At 41.4% G+C, this 26,971-nt stretch overlaps 1 protein-coding gene across 12 annotated transcripts in view; it reads left to right on the forward strand.

The window, feature by feature from the left end:
* Positions 1 to 26,971, forward strand: part of PITPNM2 (phosphatidylinositol transfer protein membrane associated 2) — a 487,362-nt gene that overhangs the window by 202,621 nt on the left and 257,770 nt on the right. Inside the window, exon 1 of one of the 12 annotated variants that reach the window (XM_075322895.1) lies at positions 18,191 to 18,331. The exons of the other annotated variants lie outside the window; for them this stretch is intronic. The gene's annotated coding sequence lies outside the window, so the exon portion shown is untranslated. Of the gene's footprint in view, positions 1 to 18,190; positions 18,332 to 26,971 lie in introns of those variants that run through there. 12 annotated transcript variants of the gene reach the window in all.

The following is a 26,971-nucleotide window of genomic DNA, read 5'->3' on the forward strand; positions in this document are numbered from 1 at the left end:
GATTTTCGACATCTTCTGGCAGAAAAATGCACTAAAAACGTGTTTTTGTCATGTGTTTTTCATAATGAAGTTAATAGGTGGAAGGGCTGAAAACACAAGCCAAAACGCACCAAGAATTGACCTGCTGCAGATTATTTGCTGCACCAAATCTGCAAGGATAAAATATGCAATGCGTGCGCTACACTTCAGAATTCTCATTGACTTTGCTGGCTTAAGGATAGGCAGTTTTTTGACACAACTGCACCAAATGCATAAAAAAAAAAAAACGCGTTGTGTGCACATGGCCTTAAGTCCCTGTCACATTTAACGACTTACCAGCGATCCCGAAAATAATGCGACCTGATAAGGATCACTGGTAAGTTGCTGGGAGGTCGCTGGTCAGAAGTCACACAGTCAGATCTTACCAACGACGCAGTAACGATGACACAGCGATGTGTCCTATCCAGCAGGACATCACCTTTGAAGAAAATGGTCCGGACCCTTTGGCAACGACTAGAGATATCACAGCAGGGGCCTGATCGCTGATAGGTGTCACACATAACAAGATCGCTAACGGGATCGTCATAGACACGGTGACTCAGCAACAATCTCGTTAGCCATCTCGTTGTGTGTGACGGGACCTTTAGGCTAGTACATGAGTCCTTGGAGTCACCTTGCAGGGAGTCCAGTTAACTGAAGAATATATTGTTTTAGATCTTTGATCTCCATTTTCTAGGCTTTGTCATTTGCTTGAATAATGTGAAAAATATAATCCTAAATATAGCATAAGGGATACGCTTGTCTTGTATTGTAGTGATTTTGGAGAAATGGCCATAGAAAGCGGTGTGTGACTATTCTGTGGCTTAAAATAGTTCCTTTAATGCTAATTTGGGTGTTTTAGGTAGCTCTTCCACTTTCCTTTGTATTTCTAATGCTAATATTCATTTCTATAAGGTTTTATTCCGTCCTCCTAACAGAAGGATTATGGCCCATTGTCTACAGTGTGCGCATCTACGCAACAGAATTAATCTACTCAGCAAGCATGCCCCAGAGATTAAGTGGGAAATTACTGCTGGGAAGGAATGCATTAAATCTGAAGAGGATGCCATCAGACAGCCCCAAAAAAGCAGTATCATCCCTAATTTCCTTGCTCTTTCTCATTTAATAGCTACCAAACTCCATTTAACCTCTGTCATTTTAGAGACATAGAGAGGCATTACATAGTGCTTCTTGGCAGTGGAAGGTTAGGAGTGTTTGGGAGCTTGTAATTATTCCAGATGATAATTACTGTCACCACCAGAGGCTGGGCAGGCATATTTAACCATTACATTACCAGACAGAAAACAGCATCTTATTACGCTTCAACACAGATGAGGAAAAATTGGTTTGAATTTTATATGGAAAGTATACAGTATTTTTTTTTTTTTTTTTTTTTTATTATTATTATTTTTATTGTTAAAGAGGTATTCTCATCTTCAAGATCCTATCCCAATATTTAGTAGGTGTAATAATAATATTAGCAAACCCCTCGAATTATAAATGTAGTATAGTTCTCCTGATTAGCTATGTCACTTACCTCATGTGCAGGGCATTGCAGTAGCTTAGGTATCCATGGTTACAACCATGAACAACTAACTAACTTTCACTATAAGTCATCATAACCAAGGATACCTAAGCTACTGTAATGCCCTACACATAAGGTAAGTGACATAGCTAATCAGGAGAACTATACTACATTTCTGATTGGAGGGATTTTCTAATATTATTATTCTTATTATTATTACAGCTACTACATTTTGGGATAGGATCTTTTAGATGGGAATACCCCTTTTTAAATCCATTTATCATCGAGTGTCTAGGCCAAAAGTTGCAAGACCACGAAGAGTAGCGGACCAGCGCTGAGAGGCAGCTGTGTAGTCAATTCTGTAACCAGTATGGCTTTCTTATGATGATGTCTCTCAGTAGATTAGTCATACTCTTGAAAGTATACAATGCCAAATGCTCCTTTACTTTTCAGAGGCAGAATTTGAAACCATAATACAAATTCTGTAAAAGACCCCCGCCTTCCATGTGCCATTTACAGGCCTGGTGTATTTATGACTTTGTGACTGAGGGTTGTTTAGGTCTTTTAGTGCACTAAAGGCCCAGTCACACTAAACAACTTACCAGCGATCCCAACAACGATACAACCTGATAGGGATCGCTGGTAAGTTGCTAGGAGGTCGCTGGTGAGATGTCACACTAAGCGATGCTCCAGCGATCCCACCAGCAACCTGACCTGGCAGGGATTGCTGGAGCGTCGCAAACTGACAGCTCACCAGCAACCCAACAGGCAGATCTCACCAGCAACCAGTGACCAGCCCCCAGCCAGCAGTGACGCGTGAAAGCGATGCAGCACTTGGTAACTAAGGTAAATATCGGGTAACCAACCCGATATTTACATTGGTTACCAGAGCACACCGCTTAGCGCTGGCTCCCTGCACTCCTAGCCAGAGTACACATCGGGTTAATTACCCAATGTGTAGTCTGGCTATGTGTGCAGGGAGCAGGGAGCCGGCACTGACAGCGTGAGAGCGGCGGATGCTGCTAACGAAGGTAAATATCGGGTAACCAAGGAAAGGGCTTCTTGGTTACCCAATATTTACATTGGTTACCAGCGTCCGCAGAAGCCGGCTCCCTGCTCACTGCACATTCAGTTGTTGCTCTGTTTGTTGCTGTCACACACAACGATGTGTGCTTCACAGCGGGAGAGCAACAACTAAAAAATGGTCCAGGACATTCAGCAACAACCAACGACCTCACAGCAGGGGCCAGGTTGTTGCTGGATGTCACACACAGCAACGTCGCTAGCAAGTTGTGCCTCAGCAGCGATGTTGCTTAGTGTGACGGTACCTTAAGGACGGTTTCACATTTGCGTTGTTTCGTTGTTTCGCAAACGGACTCCGTCACTAATGTAGTACAGTTCATTTATTTACAATGTAAGCGCGACACCATGTGGACACATGCGGGTAGTGCAGGAAGCATGCTGTCGCTCTTCCACTGTAAATAAATGAACTGTACTACATTAGTGACGGAGTCCGTTTGCGACGAAACAACGCAAATGTGAAACCGGCCTACGGCCCTTGTGAAGTTGTAACATTTGCACCTTTTAGCTACCACCCTGCATACTTTCATTGTGAAGTCTGCATGTTGGTGCTCGCTCAGCTCTTATTACTCAAAACTCCTGAACTCCAAATTTAATGCAATTCTGACTGCAATTTTACATTATTAAACCAAGAGACACTTTGTTTTGTGTATTTACTTGTTGCACAAGATAACTTTACACTAACCACGCACTTTATAGGTGGATTTTTGATGAATGATACCCTATTGTAGTGGTATGGAGGGCTATTTCAGGGAGAGACATCGTGGAGTGGGGGCATCAGTAAATTTAGGGTGTAAGGGTAAGCACACACGGCGAGTAAAACTGAGAGAGTGCAATGTGATTTAAAAAAAAAAAAATCGCATTCCACTCGGACCAATTTTAATCTATGGGGCAGCTCCCATGAGCAATTGTTTTCTCAGCCCCAATTGGACCAAGAAAACAATCGCAGCATTCTGCAGGTGAATTCAGATTTATTTTCTCTCGCACCCATACAAGTCTATGGGTGCGACAGAAACATCGCACTGCACTTGCATTATATTGGTGTAATGCAAGTGCAGTGCGAGAATCGCATCAGCTGGCAGTGGAGACGATGGGGAGATTACTCCCTCCCTCTCCTCCGCAGCGCCCGCCCAGTCCTGCGCAGCTGTTCTGTGATCACAGGATTGCATTACTGTGGCATAACACTCGGCTTACACTCCAGCAGAGCGGGAGCCGAGTGTTATGCAATTGACTTGCAATAAAGCCTGTGTATCCCCAGCCTTAAACCTCTGCTGGTAGGTAGCCTGTAAACAGGGACAGATATTTCTTTTCCCCTTATTGGCCTAGACCAATCACAAACCCTTGCTCACCTGCTCTGTTATAGCACCATCTATTGTCTCCCACCTCAAATGGGTATCTATGTGCATAACACCTAATTTTGCATTGTTTGTTTGACATAGCGGACAGTTTTAACATTAACTAATAAAATATATTGTTTTTAGAGCGAATTTTGGTTGGTCTTGCAATTTTACAATTGCAATTTTAGTATGTAGTGATGAGCGAGCCCTACCCCGAGCTCAGTACTCGAAACGAGTGCTCAGTACTCAAAACGGATGCTTGGAACTCGAAACAAGCAGGTCAGACGCTCTGACAGGCTCGACTTTAAAGAACATCTTTCGGAAGAATGATCAAGTTTCCCATTGACTTGCATTATACTCAGTACTAGAGGTGTGACCGTTTGAGCATCCAACCTGCTCCTTTCGAGTACCGAGGACTCGAGCATGGTAGTGCTCGCTCATCGTGCTACGTAATCATGCAGGATCTAAACTAAGAAAATAATCTATAATCTACTTTTGGGAAAAAACTGTAAAAGACTTGTGTCCGCACAGTACTGTGTATGGCAGGAGCCTCTACCCCCACAGGGCACGGTCTACTCCGTCTCTGCAAACTTAGATCTGTATCTATGCACAGAACGGTTTTGTTCTTTCTAAATGTCACTTCCTTTTTTTTAGTTCTTCGAAGATCACTACTATTGTGGGTGGGCGCGTAACCATTCCCCCGGACTGCCTCATCTTTTGTTATTTTTAAGTTTTATTTCTATGTTGCTTCTTAGAGGCTTACAGAACAAGATAGTCATTGCCGTTAATCTCATGAGTGTCATGTACTTTTAAGGACCTGTATGACCAGCAACCTCTTTGTTGCAGATGTTTTATTTACTGTTTATTTTTTTGTCATTAACCCTCAGTTGTGGAAGTACTAACGTCTCAAGACGATATTGCTGTCTGCAACATGCAAATGGAGCCTTCAGCAGACACAGCCACTAACTGCATTACACTGGACGGATTTGGCGCTGAGCGCTAACAATTACTATAACTGTGTTTTTATGGCTGTTTACATTGTATAATTAATAGTCCTTTTAGGCTAATCCTTTTTGAAGGCATCGTGCTTTTGGAAATGTTTATTTAGTGCCGAGCTTTGTTGCATAACAGAGGATAAAGCTGAAATTGTAAATTTGCCCTTAATGAATTTTTATCAGTTTGTAAAATATTTAACATATTGAAGTGTTGTATTAATGTTCCCTCTTCAGAAGGGCATTGCTCCCCTGATTCCTGCTTTCCAGGTAATAAGGTGCTTCATTAGGGTACACTCACACGAGCATGAAAAACGGACAAGTGCAATGCGAGAAAATCTTGCATTGCACTCTGACCAATGTTAGTCAATGAGGCAGAGCAGTTGGTCAGCTTTTCTCATCCAGATTCTGGATGCGGGAAAAGTTGCAACATGCTGCGTTTTTCTCCGAGAGCCCATTCAAGTGAATGGGTGCAAGAGAAACATCGGACTGCACTCGGATGTTATCCAAGTGCAGTGCGATATACGCACAGGCTGGCCATGGAGGAGATGGGGGGGATTAACCCCTCTTTCCCCTCCGCAGCGCCTGCCCTCAGCTTCACAGCTGTGACCCGATTGTAAGATCGGGTGACAGTCTCATGACACTCGGCTCACGCTCGCAGCAGAGCCTGAGCCGGGGGTCATTAGCATATCACATCCGATGCGGTCGCATAGGATGCCAAACGCTAGAGTGCGTCCAGCCTAAGATTGACAGTTTGGACCAGAGTCTGAACTGAGCTTGCCATCAGGCTGCTAGCAGACAAGCACATGAGTGACTGGGACATGTTGGATCCTGTGATCTGACCAATTTAGGCTGCTTTCAAACTACGTTTTTTTAACATGCGTCCTGAATGTTTTTTAACGCAAAAACGGATCCAGTGCAAATGCGTTTTCATTTCAATGCATTTGCAATGGACTCGCGTCAACATGCGTTCACATGCGTTTGCGTGCGTTATAGTGAGGATTCAGCGAGTTGCAGTTTTTTAACATTTTTCAAAAATTCTACTTGTAGCGTTTTTGAGCTGCGTCCAAATACTGCAAATTACTGCATACTGACTATACTGCACACAAACGCATGTGAACGCTGGCATGCTGATAGACAGGATCCTGCTTGCTTTACTGAGCATGCACAGAAACCAGCCTCGGGTGATCAGTCCCTCTCTCCCCCTTCCTCTCTGTCTCTCTCCACCTCCCTCTCTGCCTCTCCCTCCCTCTCCTCTGCCTGAGAGTTGCAGACACTCGTAACCAAGGTAAATATCGGGTAACCAAGCAAAGCGCATCTCTTAGTTACCCGATGTTTACGTTGGTTATGTGTGCAGAGAGCAGGCAGCCCGGCTCCTAGCACCTGCGGATGCTCGTAACCAAGCTAAATATCGGGTATCCAACCAAGTTACCCGATGTTTACCTTGGTTACGAGCCTCCGCAGCTGTCAGAAGCCGGCTCCCAGTCTATCACGTTCACTTCCACTGACTCCCGATCACATGACTCCAATGCCCGTCCATAAACTTAAAGTGACAGGATCCTGCAAAATAACACATGCGTTTGCATGCGTTTTTTTGCTGTAAATGCAGGATCCGCTTTTACAGCAAAAAAAGGTTCATGACGCATGTTAAAAAAACGTAGTGTGAAAGGAGCCTGAGGAGCACTGCAAACAATGTCTAAGGCCCCCTTCACATGTCTGTGATTTCGGTATGTATGACGCCGTTTTTATACATATCAGAATCACGGACATACGCAAACCCATTAAAATCAATGGGTCTGCTCACACATCAGTGATTTCTCATGGACCTTGTGCCCGTGTGTTCCGCATGGAGACAAGTCTGTTTTTCTTTGACAGCACTGGTGTCACACGCACTACACACTGCTGTTATCAGTGTGACACGTACTGGAGAAAACATGTGTCTTTGAAATTAAATTATTTTCTATACTCACCTGTCTCCAACGCTGCTGTCTTTGGCGCTGCTATCACTTCAGGGCCCACTCATGCTCATTGCACATTCACTACACCGTGGACCCGGAAGCAAGTGTGACCGCAGCGTGGGAGACATCAGAACCACGGACAGCAGCACCAGGGACAGGTGAGTAAAACGTTCCTGCTCTCTCTTTTTTTTAACTTCTTTATTTAACCGTAAACATGGAATCATTCCAAACTGAATCAATTGTAATGCATTTCACATCCATTGTATAACATCATATAACAGACTAACTGTGATACATGAAAATTTCAACACTTTGACCCCTCCATGTTTACCAAAAAATTTTTGTAATACAGGAATACCAGGGAAAATTGAGAAAAAGAGAAGAAAGAAACGAGTAAGACAAGAAAGATATGCCAAGTGACGAGTGGGGGGGGGGAGACACAAAAGGAAAAAGGGGGAGGGAAGAGGGAAACACTGGGACACGAATAGACACAAAGCAGGGATCCACCTTCTCAGAACACGTCCGCCCCACGGCATCTATAGGCCCCCCCTCAATCAGGGGGTATCAGTGCCGTAGTCATTAGAGTATTTAAACTCGATCCAGGAGAACCATGTCTTGTGAAAGGCCTCATATCTGTCGTGGAGAGACGCCATCAGGTCCTCCATGTACAACAGTTCGTTCACCCTGTTTGCCCACATTGATAACGTCGGCGGGGAAGATGATCTCCACCTCAGAGGCAAAATTCATGGCACATGGAGGGGTTTACACACCTTCAACACATCCGTGAAAAACGCTTGTGTTTTTCACTGACATGTGAAAGAGGCCTGAAGGATAGAGCCTTCAAGCTGTATACTCTCCTTACTAAGGTAACCAGCCACTCTCAGGCTGCATGGTGACCGCTAACCTAACCTGTACATTAAAATTTAAAATTCCTTTGTTCTTGAACTAAAAAAATGTTTTAATAGGAGGTAAATGGCAAACCTGCCTATTTTTACAAGCAGTCTCCAATTTTAGCCATTTAAACAGGAACTGCCATTAGCTCAAAAGTGACCAGTTTTTGCTCTCATTTTATTACTGCTGCTTCCTAGTCATTGTAAACAAATTGCCAATAACCAGGTGATCAAGGAAAATGCTTGTTCATCAGGTCAAATGATTTTTTTGCACTGCACAAGAGATCATTTTGTCAACAGGATTAAACAGGACTCGTGGTGCCCAGAACAATGGCAGCCTACGCGCACTAAATGATCATTTAGCGTGGTCCGCCTGTTTAATCAGGTCGCTTAGTACCGCTAGTCTGTGTTAATTAATGTTCTATAGTGATATCTACAATCCGCCACATACATTATGGTTTAGGTTGGGTGTTTTTTTGGTCCCTTAGTTTATTTTCTAAATGCATCATACTTTGGGCAAGTTTTTTTTCCCTCTAGGCTGTTTTCATAGGTTTTCCTATACTTACATATATAAATAATAATAAATAAAAAAAAAACTCAGCTCTTTCCAGTTTGTTACCTTCGCATATTAATACATATTTCTTCACAATTGGCAGAATGGTTCTGCCATTGTATTCCGTATGCAGGCATTGTTTCAGTCCCTATGTTTAACACCAGTTGGTGTGACCATAAGGTCTCACTCACATATGTTAATCACATAATTGTTCTATCTGTCATTCTCATAGATATACATGCCCATTAACGTCTATGATGCTGACACTGACATGTCCATAGATTTCTGTGGATCATGTAGGCAAAAAAACCAAAGAAACCAAAGAAACCAAAACACGGAGACATGTCTGTTTTTGATCTGCATCTGGGAGTAAAATTACCCAAGTATGGGTCCATGAAGAATCACAGAAGGACGCTAGTATATAGTTTTTCGAAGATCCTGTCCATGAAGAATCAGGGACAGCCATCCATGTGTATTCAGCATGATCTCCGCTTTTAACATTGTAGTAAAAAGGAAGAAGCTTTGCAATTCATTCGAGAAAATCACTGATGTTAAAAACTGACACTTTACCAAACACTGATGAAAATTGATCTAAAACACTAGTGAACCTGTGGACCCGATACATCAAAGCTGTTGCACTAGTATTTTGGCTTAAAAAGCTTTGAAAAGCCGCATGGTTTTGACATGACTTGAGGCTATGCTAAAATGATGCTCTAACATAGTGGGTGCAGCTAGGTCGGGGATGTGGTGACCACTGCCTTCACTATGTCACATATCTTACTCCAGTTTGGACTGGAATAAGATTTGAACACAGAGGTGCAGGCCCCTTCATCAAGACCAGCATGAACAATGCTAATCTTTATGTATCAAACCCTGCATTTTTACAGTGTTTTGCGAAAGTATTCACTCCCTTAACATTTTTTTGTGTTTTGCTACCTCACAATCTGGAATTTCAGTGTTTTGTTTTGTTTTTTTTGAGGGTTTGCATCAGTTCATGTAAAGAATATATCTACAACTGTGAACATATGATTTTCTTTTTATTGTGCAGCAAACATCAAATAGGACATAATAATTTGAAATCTTGAGTGTGCCTAATTATTCATCCCCCTATATTCAGTACTTTGTAGAGCCTCCTTTTGCGGCAATTACAGCTGTAAGTCACTTTGGATAAGTATATCAATGTTGACCTCTTCCCACTGGGATTTTTGCCCATTGCTCAAGGCAAAACTGCTCCATCTCCTTCAAGTTAGATGACTTTCTCTGGTGAACAGCAATCTTCAAGTCTGACCACAGCTTCTCAATTGGATAAAGGTTGGGCTTTGACTAAGCCACTCTAATATATTTACATGTTTCCCCTTAAACCACTTGAGTGTTTCTTTAGCACTATGCTTTGGGTCATTATCTTGTTGGAATGTGAACCTTCTTCCGAGTCTCAATTCACTGACAGACTGAAGCAGGTTTTGCTCGAGAATATCCCTGTATTTCACACCATCCATCTTTGCCTCGACTCAGACTATTTTTCTTGTCCTTAGGCTGGACTCACACAAGCGTATGGCATCCGATGCGAGAGCATCGGATGCGATATGCTAATGTCCCCTGGCTCAGGCTCTGTTGCGAGCATCATGAGCCGAGTGTCATGCGACTGTAACCCGATCTTGCGATCGGGTCACAGTTGTGAAGCTGAGTGCGGGCGCTGCGGAGGAGAGGGAGGGGTTAATCCTCCCATCTCCTCCACTGTCAGCCTGTGCGTATATCGTTAAGGAATAACGTTTGGAACTCCATTCTATGTCTGAACTGGGTGCAAAAAACCTAAAAAACATCACTATGGGGAGATAAGGTATGCACACCAGTGACTATGGAAGGGGAATACATGGAATAGCAGAAACTGCTGTGTGAATACTGACATGAAAAATTCAATAGCTATTTGTAAGAATGAAATGTGAAAAATGGAACCTGCATTACTGCCATGAATATATGAATAAAGAGAAATTTAGCTACTGAATTGATCAATGCAGAAGAGCCCCAACACTACGCCAAAGTATTTCTCTACGTTGGGGTCCCTAGCTTGTGTGTGTCCTCTCATGCAGTTAAAAAACTTACCGTGTATGGGACGCTGAGACCCAGGCTATATATGCGTATAATGTGGATTGGCAATAGGTGTGTATGGGGAGGGTTCACAAACGAAAAACTACTAACATTAAGGAATAACGTTTGGAACTCCATTCTATGTCTGAACTGGGTGCAAAAAACCTAAAAAACATCACTATGGGGAGATAAGGTATGCACACCAGTGACTATGGAAGGGGAATACATGGAATAGCAGAAACTGCTGTGTGAATACTGACATGAAAAATTCAATAGCTATTTGTAAGAATGAAATGTGAAAAATGGAACCTGCATTACTGCCATGAATATATGAATAAAGAGAAATTTAGCTACTGAATTGATCAATGCAGAAGAGCCCCAACACTACGCCAAAGTATATCGCACTGCACTGGGATAACATCCGAGTGCAGTCCGATGTATCTCTCGCATCCATTCACTTGAATGGGTGCGAGAGATACGGCGGTAGCAGCAAAACGCAGCATGCTGCCGCTTTTCTCGCATCCAGAATCTGGATGCGAGAAAAGCTGACCAACAGCTCAACCTCATTGCCTAACATTGGTCAGAGTGCAATGCAGTACCCTAATGCTCACCCTAATGTGAGCGTACCCTAATGCTGAAAAACATTCCCACAGCATGATGCTGCCACCACCATGCTTCATTGTGGGGATGGTGTTCCTGTGGTGATGAGCTGTGTTGGTTTGGCGCCAGACATAGCTTTTACCTTGGTAGCCACAAAGTTCAATTTTGAACTAATCTGAGCACAGCACCTTCCTTCATAAATTTGGGAAGTCTCTTACATGCTTTTTCACAAACTGAAATTCAGCCTTTCTTTTTTTTGCTGTAGGTAAAGGTTTTTTCTTTAGGTTTCATAAGGGCCAGCTGTATGGAGTGTATGGCTTATTGTGGTTGTACGGACAGGTACTCCAGTCTCTGCTTGGGAACTCTGCAGCTCCTTCAGAGTTACCTTTGGTATCTGTGCTGCCTGTCTGATTAATGCCCTCCTTGGCTGACAGTTGTGGTGGGCGACCCTCTCTTGACAGTCTTGTTGTGGTACCATATTCTTTCCATTTGATGTTAATGGATTTGGTGGTTCTCCGGGGAATCATCAGAGATGGGGATACTTTTTTAGAACCTAACCTTGAGTTGTACTTTTCAACAACTTTGTCTCTGTTTTGTTTGGAGATCTCCTTGATCTTCATGGTGTTGTTTGGTCAGTGGTACCTCTTACTTAATGGTGTTGCAGCCTCTGTGGCCTTTCAGAAAAGGTGTGTATTTACTGACAGACCAAGGGATACTTAGGCTATGTGCCCACGCTGAGGAAAATTTGCGGAATTTGCCACGATTTTTTCGTGGAAATTTCGCAGATTTTTGTAAAATCCGCAGTACAGCGAGTCCCCAGCCATTTCTATGGCATTTTGGAACTGCTGTGCTCATGCTGTGTTTTTTTTCGCAGTGGAAATAATGTGGATTTCTCTGCGGAAAAATCTGCAGCATGTCGATTATTCCTGCGGATTTTTCCGCACGATCCCATACTTACTTGCTTGATAGAAGACACCAGGAGGAGCAATCAGCGCAGTGGAGCCTGGAGCAGGAAGCAGGAGTGGGCGGGGCCTGCACAAGCTCCGGTCATGTGACAGCCAGAGCTAGTTCAGGCCCACCCACCTTCTCCGGCAATGTGCAGACTGACACGGCCGGAGAGAAGTGCTGTATGATGGAGGTAAGTATGAACTCCCCGATCACTCAGCACTTGTTCTGCATTGAGGATGCAGTGCCGAAGCCATGGTACTGTATCCTCAATGCAGAATGACCGCAGCATATCCGCAGGACATTCCGTAATACTTCCGCAGCATGTAAACAGACAAAGTTGTGCTGTGGTTTTCTGGGAGCTTCTGCGGAATGTCCTGCGGATATAACTGCAGGACACTTTCCCTGTGGGCACATAGCCTTAGGTTGCACACAGGTGGACATTCTTTCACTAAGCATGTGACTTATAAAGGTAACTGCTTGCACCAGAAATTTTTATGGGCTTCATAACAAAAGGGTTGAATACATACTATATGCACAAGGCAATTTTTACTTCTTTTACGTGATAAATTTAATTTTTGCCTAGATTTTTATTACTTCACTTCGTCAACTTACACTGTTTAGTGCTGACGCATCACACACCAATCGGATTACGAAAATATTGAATCACAGGTTGTAATGTAACATAATAGGTAAAAAGCTGTGGGTATGGGTGTTGTAGGGGGAGGGACTACTTTTGCAAAAGACACTGTATGTATGAGAAAAATCACTTATGTCTGAATGAGTGTTGTCAGTGAATGGGCTGATTTTCATCAGTTTTTCGGGTATGATTTTCATCAGTGTTTTGTAAGTATTTCACCAGCAGTTTCATCAGTTTTTGTTGAGCTTTTGACACTTCCTATTTTTGCTACAATAAAAGCTCAGCATTTCCGAGTTCCAACAAAGTGGATGGAAGTTCTAGAAATCTTATGCCCATTGTGCTTCTTTTTTGTGCAGTGTAAATGACCTGCGGTGCGTTTAATGCTCTTCATGTCAGTTTCTCTTGCAGGTATCCTGAGTTTTCTGTACAAATTTTCCCCATAGAATTGCATTAGATGTAGAAAATCCACAGGTGAAAACACTGGTATTTGATCCACACATGAGTATATCAATACAATTTTGTTACAGCCAAATACCAGGAAATAACACAAACAAATGAGACAAAAACAGCAGGATCAAAAATGTGATAAAAGCTCATGTAAAAAAACACAAGTAATAAGTGCAAATGCTGCCAAAAATGTGATAACTCAGAAACTCACCATATTCCCATTGTGGGAGCGTAATCTTACAGTTCCCTGCACCGCCCCAATGGCTGGAAGCGAGCAGCTGCAGGGTGGACAATTATTTTCTCCTTCGCTATCCTTCCAGTAATCTGGCAATGCAGGATTGAAACGCTACCTGCAAATTACCACTATATGTACAGGAAAATTTTGACAGGTTTCCTTTAATATGCTCTGCGTTTTACAGGTAGCAATGCAATGACCTTGTTTATAGTGTGAGGCAAAGTGAACGGCTTTATTTAATGTTTAATCTGATAACACATTTATCCAGTGTTTGCTGTTGCATCTGCCTTACACTCAAATCTGTTAAAACAAATCTGTTTTTCGGGTCTGCTACACTCCTGCAGCGACATCTTGTGACTAGAACTTCTGAGTGGCTGCAAGTCAAGAGTTACGTCACAAGCTCTCAATACAAGTCTATGAGTGCCAGAATGAGGCTCTCATAGACTTGCATTGAAGAGTGACCTCCGGGGCTCAATACAGAAAACACTACAGTACAAAACTTTAAAGGGGATGTCCACTACACAGTGGCTTAGGCTGCTTTCACACCTCCGGTTTTAGCAGAGCCGGCCAAACCGGCTCTAAAACCTATGCAACGGATGTGGTGACAAAACCGCATCCTTTGCACAAGTTTTTGACATGCGGCCCGTCCGGTTTTTGCCGCTTGCTGCACGCTACTGAGCATGCGTAGTGGAAAAAACGCATGCGTCTGCCAGATACGGTGTCTGCCGCAGGACGCCGCATGCGGCGTCCATAGGCATGCATTGCAAATTGTGCCGCATCGGTCGGATGCGGCACAATGCGTTTTTTTTTTAGCTGGACAAAAAAAACGTGCCGGGCAACGTTCCATCCGGCCGCCGCATCGGCTAAATCTGCCGCATGTGGCAAAAACCGGACCGAACGCAAGCCCATGCGGCACAATCCGGCACTAATGAAAGTCTATGCAAAAAAAACCGCAACCGGCGGCAAAAAAAAACGGTTGCATTTTTTCTGAAAATCGTCGGATTGTGCCGCACAGGAAAAACCGGAGGTGTGAAACAGGGCTGTGGAGTCGGTAAACCAAACCTTCGACTCCGACTCCTCAATTTTTTTTGCACTGACGCCGACTCCGACTCCTACATATATTGCTTATAGTTAGGTGAAAAATTTATTGTAATACATGAACATGTGTATGTGAACATCAGACATTTAATAATTTTTATGATACAATAATCAAGATATTTAGATAGAACATAAAATATATTTATTGGATACAACTTTAGAACACAAAAAACTGTAATAAATTGTAAATATGTAATACACTATGTAATATACAGTAGATTACATATATATCCGGTGTGTGTGTATGTATGTATATATATAAATATATATATATATATATATATATATATATATTGTATTACATATTTACAATGTATTAGTTTTGTGTTCTAAAGTTGTATCCAATAAATATATTTTATGTTCTAAATATCTTGATTATTAATTGATTATTATTATCATAAAAATAATTAAATGTCTAATGTTCACATTGTACTACAATACATTTTTCACTTAAATATAAGCAATATACTAAATGTTATTATTTAGTAAAATATTCAGCACATTCTGCTTTGCACTACTGTCCCCAATTTATTATATATTTTAGGAGTCGGAGTCGGTGCATTTTATACCGACTCCACCAAAATGAGCTCCGACTCCGACTCCACAGCCCTGGTGTGAAAGCAGCCTTAGTGGTTAGCACTGCAGTTTTGCAGCCCTGGGGGTTCTGTTCAAATCCCACCAAGGACAGCATCTGCAAGGAGTTTGTATGGTTTGCGTGGGTTTCCTGAAAGATTCTCGGGTTTCCTCCCACACTGCAAAGACATACAGATGGCTGATATTGACATGGATGAATATTTTACGGTGCATCCTGATTAATAATTAGGGATATCTGGACCTCCAATTTCACCCCTATTTTGGTGGTTGGACCTTAGTGTTTTTTGTCAGGGTCCCCCCTTTGTACTAAAACCTGTATGTTACTTATTTAATAACACTTTGAATTGACTTGTATCTTGCTGTAAATTATGAATAAAAAAAACTTTTATACTTCTGCAAGACGTTAGTTTATTTTTATCATCACTTGTTTGGACTATGATTCCCATCCTTTTTTTGTTAAATGATTTTTCTTGCTATGTAACAATACACGACACGTGGTCTGAATCTACTTTTTGGGCATGTGGCAGGGCTCTGAAGGGAATGGGTGACTTTTGAAAGTCTTTTCCCATTTGTTCAGCTACTGAGGTGCCAAAATAGCAATATTTCCCTCAAAAGTGAACACATGTTGGAAACTAAACCCCTCAAGGAATTCATTTTGGCATGTAGTGAGCTTATTGTTCCCACCGGTTTTTATAACAATGGGCCATTAAAATGTAAACTTATAATTTTCCTGCTAAAATATTGATATAGCTTCAAATATTAGGGTTTATAGGAGAAAATGGTTGGTGACTTTCAGAATTGTAGAAATTTGTTCTGATCATTACTGTGCAATGCACCAGGGTATTATAATGAAGTGTATATATTTATCAACTCCACCATTAAATTTATCAGATTAGCAGAAAATAAAGCAGAGAAAAAATTAATGTTGAAAAATTAGGCAACTGTGGGCTATAATTGTTCATAGATACCCATGTCGTTCTACCCACATAATAGTTCAAACTGTTCTTCACCATCACTGCCAGTGCCAAAGCCAATTCTCCCAATTAAATAGATGCGGACCAGGCTGGTGATTCAGCCGCTGCAGACTGAAATTGACATGGGCAGATGTGGACAATTGTAGCCCCTAGGTGCCTAATTTTACAGAATCCTTTTTTTCCTGTTTTATTTTCTGACCATCTAATAAATGTAATGTTGGAGCAGAAAATATACACCTGTTAATATACTTTGAAAAAACCCTGACTTGTACTAAGCCAGGGTCCAAAACTAGACTCCGATATACACAGTAGACCTGAGTACATTTTGAGTCCTTTTTTTAAGTTCTGGCATAGTGGAAAAAACCCACTATCAGTGATTGTTCCCCTGACATATACAAAACTCTGGTGCATCACACAGTAATGATCAGAACTTGATTAAAGTTATCCTTAAATTTCTGCACTACCATAATAGTCACTGTTTAATTTGAGAGAGCCGCCTTTTAAAAATTAGACCATTCATCACTTTTGTCAACTTTTGGCTACTCTGTGTAGACTGGGCTGCCCACAGCGGACTGGCAACATTTGATGTAAGCCGCACCTTGCTTAAATTGGGGTATGCTTTGGGTCTGGAATGTGGAAGCTTTTTGTGTCCGCTCCTTCACGGAAATCACCTTTTCTTTGAATATGAGTGATCAACTGGGCACAGCAGGTGATTTTTGCAACTTTTTCTGTTTGTATAGCATAGAACGTCTCTCAAACTAGCTCTTTCAAGCTCCATAACAGAAGGATCTTGTCAGAGCCTGTGAAGATGCTGGACTTTGTCTAGAAGCCTGTGATTAGCCAGTCAGTAGTGTCTTGACAATCACACCGATCTTTAGGAAGGGACTTATCTAATTCATCCTGTGGCGGCTAGGTCTGCCACATAAGGTCTGCCTCACATTGTAGATTCAAACTGAAAGCAGCAAAACCACAAAGGAACATATATGAAAAAAAGGAATAAAGAAACTGTGAAACAAAACCACTATTTGTGTTAAACCTTAGATTCCTTAATGTACCCCCCTTTTCCTATTGTGACAGCATTCCACCCCTCTGGCATTCACAAGCAGCTTTATCAGGTGGTAATATGATATGGCATCCAGTGAACAAGTATGCTTTGTCAAGAGTTCATTTATGGAATGACCTTCATCAAGTTTTTGCAACCATTAGGTGTGTGTTGTATAGGCATTATTGGTAGTTTTATACAGCACTGACCCCTATTACACAACTGTTCTAAACCAGACTATGCCACTCCACTACATAAATAGAAACAATGGTCCATCATTACTTTCAGAGATGGTCAGTCAAATTTAGCAGGAATAAAAGCCCTAATAAATTATGCACAGGCATCAAGTAACAGACATCTCAACATCAGTTGTCCAAAGGAGATTGTGTTAGTTAGGTCTTTATTGTCCAATTACCACTACTGAGGACCACAAAGAATAAGACTTATTTTGGTCAAGCAACAACAGAACTGGACATAAGATTGGTGGCAATTTGTGCTGTAGTCTGATGAGATAATATTTTTGGTACCAACCGTCATGTCTTTGTTACATGTAGAAAAGGTGAGTAGCAGGGTTGCCAACTATACTTTTTTTTCTGAGCAGTTTCTCTAAAAGTCACCACCAAATAAACAATATTTTTTACAAGCACATTGTAAAACCGTAATAAATCATGATTATAAGTAATCCATGCCTGGAGGCCATAATTCTGATCAGAAGACATCTGCTGCATTCACTGTAAACTGTAAGGCTATGTTCAAACGCAACATCTTTTTTGTCAGTGCATCTTAAGTGCATCTTAAAAGGCACCAAAAACACAATGCGTTTTTATCGCATATTGCTCAATGTGTTTTTTAAGTCAAATCTATTGACTGGAGGGCTCAAAAACATGGTAAAAATGCAAAAAAGAATTGCCATGCTGCATCTTGAAAAACGCAGTCAAAATGCAGCCAACAAAAGATGCCCAGTGTGGACAGCAAAATCAAAATCTCATAAACTTTGCAGGCAGAAGGAAATGCATGCATTTTGGTGCATCTTTGTTACCTCAAAAACACAGCAAAAATATGATGCCCTGTGTGAACTTAGCCTAAAAGTGTTAATTACAGTCAAAATAATCTGTATAAGTTTCTTCAGCTTCAAAAACTATCATGGATACCTTCAAATTTTTGCCCTTTTTTACAGACTTTCTTGGAATTTCTGGATGGTTGGCAATCCTGGCGAGTAGATGGTTTCTAAACGTATGGTGCCCACCATAAAGCATGGAGTGGGAGGTGTGGGGGTGCTTTGCTGATGACACTGTTACTGATTTACTCCAACATCAAGGTACAACAGCATTCTGAATTCTGAAATCCCTTTCTGGTTAGTATTTAGTGAGGCCATATTTCTGCTGCCACAAGACAGTGATATAAAACACACGTCCCGGCTATATAACCAAGAAAGAGAAAGGTGGATTGCGGCATCAGTTGACATGGCCTCCATAATTGCCAGATCTCAGTTTAATTTAGTTGGATCGTAGAGTAAAAGAAAAGCAACCAAATGTTCAGCATCTCTGGAAATGCCTTGAAGACTGTTGGAAAGCCATTATACCATTGCAGGTGACTAGCTAATGAAGCTGTTTTAGAGACTGCCAAGGTTGTGTAAAGCTGTCATCAGAGTAAAGGGGATTCTCTAAGGAAACTACGGTTTGTTTCACACGTGTTCTTTTACTTCTAGTTTCCATATGTGTTCCTTTGTGGTTTTGCCGATTTTGGTTTGAGTCTACAATGTGCACATTCCAATTACGACAAGGAAAACCATTACATGGACAGCTGTGTCCAAACTTTTTCCCGTTACTATATATACAGCTTATTTGTATGTGAATTGTTTTTTTCTATTTTTTATTTGCTTTTGCCTGCTCTTTAGATCTTTATCTTTAGATTTCATCCTCATTCAGTGAATTGCACAGCTAACATGAGATCACGGGATAGTAGCAGGACAGATAAGAGTTAAAACATGATTAAGAGGTTGTTACTCTTGTATTTCTAGAGCCAACATGGCACCATGCCGCCACAGGTTACAGATGACTGACTTTAGGTTAAGAATAGTTTAGAAATCGGTTTTGGCCCGCAAATAATAACAAGATTTCCGACAGTCTGTAGATTCCAGAGTTTCCACTCGCTGCACTGCTTAGCTTCTGAATTGCACAAGTGACGTCAAATCATATCTATTAATGGAAAAAAAAAGATTAAGCAGTATTATCTATGCCCCTTTTTTATTATTTATCTCCATGACAGTATTTTGGGTGCCTGGAAACAGTGATTCTTCTCAGAAAATCTAAAATAAGACACTTTTTATTTTTTAGTCTACGTTGAACTGATGGCAATTTAGCATTAATAGCTTATAATTATAATAATAATAATAAAAAAAATCCATGTATAAATAGGGTGTTTTGTAAAAAAAAAACAAAAAAAAAAAACCAACATTATTTTCCTTTTAGGGTTTGTATAGCACAATCTTCTTCTGTGAATCTAAGCTGTATATAAAAATGTAAATGTGGCCTAATTCTAATTTTGGCTTGATTTAATAAGCTTGCACAGCTTCAATATACTTTATATTGGAAAACCAAATAAGAAATAACAGCAGAAAACGTACGTTCTTTTTCTGATAATTTATTATGTGTTTATATCACTGGTGCAAATAGCTGTGGGATGATTGCTCTAATTTACGGGTAATTAAACAATTAACACATTTCTCTCCATCACTGAAAAAAACTGCAGAGTGCAAAACTGGCAAATCATCATCCCTTGCCATATCCCGTGCCCCTAGTGAATTGTGCACAGATTGTGGGTAAACATCTATTTCTTGTGCAATATAAATATACAAAATGCAACATAAAAATACTGTGTAATAAATCTGAACTTGGCAACCAATCGGAGTTCAGCTTTTATTTCAGAAACTGCACCACATTTAGTGTATACATCAGAATCTTTCTTTAGCATACATGCTAAATGTACAATGGTGCTAGAAAATTTGTGACCCCTCAGAACATTAGATATTTATGCATAAATTTGACCTAAACTAAATCAGGTTTCAACTCAAGCCCTAAAAATAGATAAAGAAAACCAAATCAAACAAATAAGTAAAAAATATAAGACTTTGGAATATTTCTTATTAAGCAATATGTTCCAGTGTAATGTCTATGAGAGTCAAAAGTATGTGAACCTTTAGGGTTAGCTGATAACTTGTAGGTGAAATCAAAGTTTGGTGTTTTCCATCAATGCAATGACATTCGGGTGTGAGTGGGCGACCTGTTTTATTTAATAAACAGGGATTTATTAGTCTGATCTTTACAACACATTTGTGGATGAGAATCATGGCACAAACTAAGACAAATTATGAGGACCTCAGAAGAAGAGTTGTCCATGTGCATCAAGTTGGAAAATGGTATAAAATCATCTCTAAAGAGTTTGGACTCCACCAATCCACATATGATGTACACATGGATGGAATTCAAGACTATAATTATGCTCTCCAAGAATGGTCACCCAACAAAGATCACCCCAAGGACAAGGTGTACCCAAGGTATCCTCTAAGGGGTACTTTGCACGTTGCGACATCCCTACTGCGATCTCGTCGGGGTCAAATCGAAAGTGACGCACATCCGGCGCCGGTAACGACGTCACAACGTGTAAAGCCTAGAAGCACCGATAAACGATCGCAAAAGTGTCGAAAATCGGTGATCTGTGTAGCGTCGGTCATTTCCATAATTTCGCTGTAGCGACAGGTACGATGTTGTTCCTCTTTCCTGCGGCAGCACACATCGCTGTGTATGAAGCCGCAGGAGCAAGGAATATCTCCTACCTGCGTCCCGCCTGCAGTGAGGAAGGAAGGAGGTGGGCGGGATGTTTACGTCCCGCTAATCTCCGCCCCTCCACCTCTATTGACCGCCTGACGTATGACGTCGCTGTGACGCCGCACGACCCGCCCCCTTAGGAAGGAGGCGGGTCGCCGGCCAGAGCGACGTCGCAGGGCAGGTATGTGCGTATGGAGCTGCCGTAGCGATAATGTTCGCTACGCCAGCTATCACAAGATATCGCAGCTGCGACGGGGGTGGGTACTATCGCGCTCAGCATCACTACAATCGGCTAGCGATGTCGCAGCGTGCAAAGTACCCCTAAGTATCTAAAGGTCTCTATCACTTTATCTAATGTTTCAGTATGAGTCCACCAGCATTTGGACACTGAACAATTATCATGATTGCAAAAAGAAAAGCCACTGCTATTGCTACCCATCAGATGTTTGCTACAGATCACCTGTAGAAGCCAAAAGGTTATTGAAACAATGTTTTGTGAATGGATGAGATCAAAATTAAGCTTTTTGGTTTAAATTAAGCAATTGTATAAAGAAGGGCCCTGCATCAATGCATAAAAAACTCAACATTTGAGACACACAGTAGTCTTTGGACCAGTTTTGCTGCATCTGAGCAAGGATGGCTTGGTATCATTGACGGAACAATGCTTGTCGTTCTTTATCAGCAAATTCTATGCAGATGCGCTGGATCTCAAGAAAACGTGGCTCATGCACCATGACAATGACCCACAGCACACAAGTAGCTCTACAAAAGAAAAAAGGTTTGGAATGACCAAGTCAAAGTATTGACCTTAATCCTATATAAATGTTGTGGAAGGACCAGAAGAAAACAATTAATGAGAGAATAATGCCAAGATAAGAAAGCTTAAATTGCTCAAAACTAATTAACAATTACCAAAAATGTTTAGATGCAGTAATTGCAGCATGAGGGGGTCACTACAGAAAAGTTCACACATTTTTGCCACTCACAGATATGGTTTCATTTATTTCTTTAAAAGAAATGACAAAGTTTAATATTTTTTATTAATGTGTTTGATTTGGTCCTCTATCTACCTTTAGAACTTTTTTTCAGGACATGGAACATTCTGAAGGGTTCACAAACCTTCAAGCACCACTGTACGTTACAAAAGCCCATCCTACTTCGTTTTGTCTATTAGGTCTATTGCACCATTTATTCTGTATGGATAGTAAAAAAAAAAAAGTAATGGTATAAATTGGAAAAAATATATATCTTACATTAAGTGGGTTGCAAAGCACATGGTAGAATAATAGTATGCATTAATAATTGTAATATTTACTGTATATATAATTTTTTAATTTATATAATATACAGTACGGACCAAAAGTTTGGACACACCTTCTCATCTCTACAACAACTATTAAGAGGAGACTTTGTGTAGCAGGCCTTCATGGTAAAATAGCTGCTAGGAAACCACTACTAAGGACAGGCAACAAGCAGAAGAGACTTGTTTGGGCTAAAGAACACAAGGAGTGGACATTAGACCAGTGGAAATCTGTGCTTTGGTCTGATGAGTCCAAATTTGAGATCTTTGGATCCAACCACCGTGTCTTTGTAGAAAAGGTGAACGGATGGACTCTACATGGCTGGTTCCCACCATGAAGCATGGAGGAGGAGGTGTGATGATGTGGGGGTGCTTTGCTGGTGACACTGTTGGGGATTTATTCAAAATTGAAGGCATACACAACCAGCATGGCTACCACAGCATCTTGCAGCGGCATGCTATTCCATCCGGTTTGTGTTTAGTTGGACCATCATTTATTTTTCAACAGAACAATGACCCCAAACACACCTCCAGGCTGTGTAAGGGCTATTTGACTAAGAAGGAGAGTTATGGGGTGCTATGCCAGATGACTTGGCCTCCACAGTCACCAGACCTGAACCCAATCGAGATGGTTTTGGGTGAGTTGGACCGCAGAGTGAAGGCAAAAGGGCCAACAAGTGCTAAGCTTCTCTGGGAACTCCTTCAAGACTATTGGAAGACCATTTCCGGTGACTACCTCTTGAAGCTCATCAAGAGAATGCCAAGTGTGCAAAGCAGTAATCAATGCAAAAGGTGGCTACTTTGAAGAACCTAGAATATAAGACACATTTTCAGTTGTTTCACACTTTAAGTATTTAATTTCACATGTTTTAATTCATAGTTTTGATGCCTTCAATGTGAATCTACAATTTTTAGAGTCATGAAAATAAAGAAAACTCTTTGAATGAGGTGTCCAAACTTTTGGTCTATACTGTATATGAAATGAGAGTTTTATCAACCACGTTCTAAAATCCTGAGCTACAAAGCCAGTGCAATGGTAATACGCAGCCCTTGTTTGGTTATCGATCAGAGGAAGCATTGTTTGAGATGAGAATAGCGTGGGCAGGGATGCTGCTTCTGGGCTCTATAAAGACTCCAGTAAAGATATTGATTACGGAGAGAAAAGCTAGGAGTTCACAGTACAGCGCCCTCACCTAATTGCTACACATGAAATACGTCAGTCTCTGCAATATTGACTTACAGACTGTTCTCTTATGTCTATGACTCCTGCGTTGCACTGCTGTGTATTTACATAGGAGGCTTTCTTAAGGGGGATTCTGGTTTTCTTCACGCTTGTCTTAAAGAACAAAAGCACATTTTTTTTTTTATTTTGAAGTCATGTAGGAAAACCTATTCAAAATATTAATCTTTTAGTTGATGACCCTTTTGTTTATGTAAGATGAGAGATGTTGTCATCTCCTGTGATCCCACATTCTTCAGACGTCTTAGGCTCTGTTTCAACAGATTTGAAAACAAGAATTTAGCAAACTGTACGAACATGCACATCGCTCCTTTAGTTTGTAAACTCTGCCCTTTCCCTAAGACTAAGGTCGCATACACACATCCATATGAATGTCCGTGTGCTGGCTGATTTTCTTATAGGACAGCACACAGACACTGAGTATATCCTATTCTGATCCTCAACATCGGACCAGAATAGAACATGTTCTGAGTTTCATGGATTTCATTCTCAGATACTTGTGTGAATGTACCCTAAGGGACATAGAAAAATCAGTTTTTGCATGTTTATTATTCACATACCAATATGTTCTTTCAGTTAAAGGGTTAATCCCATTTCCAAGATCCTATCCTAATATGTAGTAGGTGTAATAATAAGAATATTAGGAAATACCACCAAAAAGAAATGTAGTATAGTTCTCCTAATTAGCTATGTCACTTACCTCATGTGCAGGGCATTGCAGGACATTAGGTATCCATGGTTTTGACCACACATATAGTCACAGTTAGTTAATTAGATGCTAGTGGTCATAACTAGGGATGATCGAATATCACAAATATTCGGCAATATTCAGCTTTGCAAATATCCGATAAATAGGTCTTCGCTATGCGAATATTCGATACACAATGTAAGTCTATGGGAAGCCCGAATAGTTGCTATTCGGCAACTATTTGGGTTTCCCATAGATTTACATTGCGCATTGAATATTCGCAAATAGTCGAATAGCGGCGACCTATTCGGTGAATATGGGCGTTGCCGAATATTTCAGGTATTCTATCATCCCTAGTCATAACCATAGATACCTAGGGTTCTGCAATGCCCTGAAAATGAGGTAAGCAATATAGTGAATCAGAAAAACTATACTACATTTCTATTTGGAGATATTCGCTAATATTCTTATTATTACACCTGCAACATATTGGGATAGGATCTTGGAGATGGTAACATCCCTTTAAATACTTATGTCCTGGGTAAATACTTTGTTATATAAAATGGAAGGGGATGACCATGTGTCCTTACAAAACATACACTTGGATGGCTGACTCCATTTGGCAGAATTGGTCTTCCTTGGGCTGCTCCTCTGTCCCCGGTGCGTTACATTTCACTTCTGTATTTTTCATTGACTGTTGTGTATAAGCACATGTCCATTGCAAGCTAATCAGTGGTATTTTATGCTCTCTACCTATCCTTCTGCAGTACATTGTTGATGTTATTTCTGTATTTCTTCTGGACCAGTGCTGAGAAAACATAGAGGGTCTGCCACGGGAGCGAAAATATTTTTCTGTACTAAAAATAGGACAGCACTAGTGCAAAAAGGTCACGAGTTAACGGTTTAATGACTGCAGTCACATGTCCCCATGCTTCTTGATGAAACCTGACATGAGTATTTTACATTTCTGTTCTATTTTCCTGTGATTCAGCGGAGTGTGCATTACAATGCAGCAGCATTGATTGTATTGTAAAGTCAAGGTTAGAGTAGATCACATCATGTTGTTTCTTTTTCACAGTGGATAAGCTTTCTGTTGTAGCAGATATCTCACTACTAGAATCAAGGTAGACATTTCAGAGATGTGTGTTTAGCTGCTGTTTCAAAAAGTCATCTCTTGACTTACTCTTCATTAGAGTAATTTTTAGGACAAGTCCCTAAAGCACCACTCCAGTGTTTTTGTTTTGTTTTTTCATTTCACCTTTCGTCATCTTTATCTGTTTGCATCAACTCTCCTGTTGGTCTCCAGCGATTTGTAACCTGCCGGCTGCTCCAGGATGTATGTCGGAGGTCTCAAATAAATGCAACTCTATGAGAGCCTCTTTCTGGCTTTCATAGAGTTGCATATTCAGCTCTTGTGACATAACTTCTGACTTCCGATCAGTCATATGTTGCAATGTGACCGGTGCGACGCTGAAAAAGGATGAAAACAGCGGAGGGTAAATATAAGCATGGGGGGGCAGCGGACTAATATTTAATGCACCACTCCAGCACTGAAAAAAACCCAAAGCGCTGGAGTAGTGCTTTAATGTGTTTGTAATATTCTTCATTTGTTCAACAGGTATTTTTTTGTGTTTTTGTATTATTATTATTATTATTATTATTATTATTATTATTATTACCACCGGGGGGGTCACTCAGAAATCCCCCGCGCTGGCTACCAGTACGTCACGATCGGGGGGTAACAAGCAGGAGTCACCCCTCCTTTATACCTCCCGACCGACAGACAGAGCACGTGATGCGCTCTCTAGCGCCCCTCTTATAGTCAGGCCAATTATGGAATTGCCCGACGATAAGCAAGGAGGCCGCTATACTACTTATGCCGATTATTGAAGGGTCCCCGGTGAGAGTAGGGTATATATTCCCCCGACCTCCGCGGGCGGAATATATAAAACCTCCCGGGATCTCACTGGCCTCCCCACAATAATCCTTGGCACAACCTCGCTGCCACCAACCGATTTACGGTAACTATTAGCCGAACACACAGACGTGGGATTCAAGATCGAGATAACAGAACAGCCCAAGATTAATTATATAATTTAATCAGCCTAAAGCACACTAGAAACTACAATATATACAATAGGGAATCTACAGAATATACATATGTCAGAGTACAGTTACAATCAAAGCATGGGTTACAAACAGGCATACACAGTTCCAGCAGTTACCTTGTTGCGTCTGGCCACAGGGGGGCGCTGTACCCAGGTTTCTAGGATCCTTCCCACAGATGTTTCCTACACGTGCCCCCAGCGAAAAGAACACTGGAAAATGGCCGAAGTAGGGTTATCAACCTGGGCAAATCCAGGTCCCCTCCTACCTTAGTGACCTCAGAGGGAGCACTGCTCCACCCCTGGCTTGAGTTATGGACAATCCACAACATGGAATATGGGCCATAACTTTGCCTGGGAGCGTCGTAGGCGGACGCCAATGCTCTCATTGTGACAGTTATGAATTTAGCTACAGAACGAGGGGACTCATGACCTGTCTGCCAGTTCCCCATTGGCTGATATCACGCCTGGGGCATTTCCCAATGTCCTGCTCCCATAAAAAGGGTGTGCCGGCATCGTCCGCATGCGGAGACACCATTTTTATGGTTGCCATATTTATCGGAAATATGGCTTGCGAGATATGAACCATTTTTTACTGGAGTCGTTCTGTCTGGCTAGTTCCATAGCCTTGCTAATTAGCTAGCAGCCCCCACTACAGGGTCACGGCAGGGAGTCATCCTGTGTCCATTGTCCCTAAGCCACCTAATTTCCATATCACAGGACATGGCCATGGAGGTGTAAGTGGAACACTGAGAACAAGAAGGGAGGGGGCACTGCCAGGGAGTGATGAGGGATTAT

This window comes from Anomaloglossus baeobatrachus, chromosome 1, assembly GCF_048569485.1.
Source record: "Anomaloglossus baeobatrachus isolate aAnoBae1 chromosome 1, aAnoBae1.hap1, whole genome shotgun sequence".
Lineage (NCBI taxonomy): Eukaryota > Metazoa > Chordata > Amphibia > Anura > Aromobatidae > Anomaloglossus > Anomaloglossus baeobatrachus.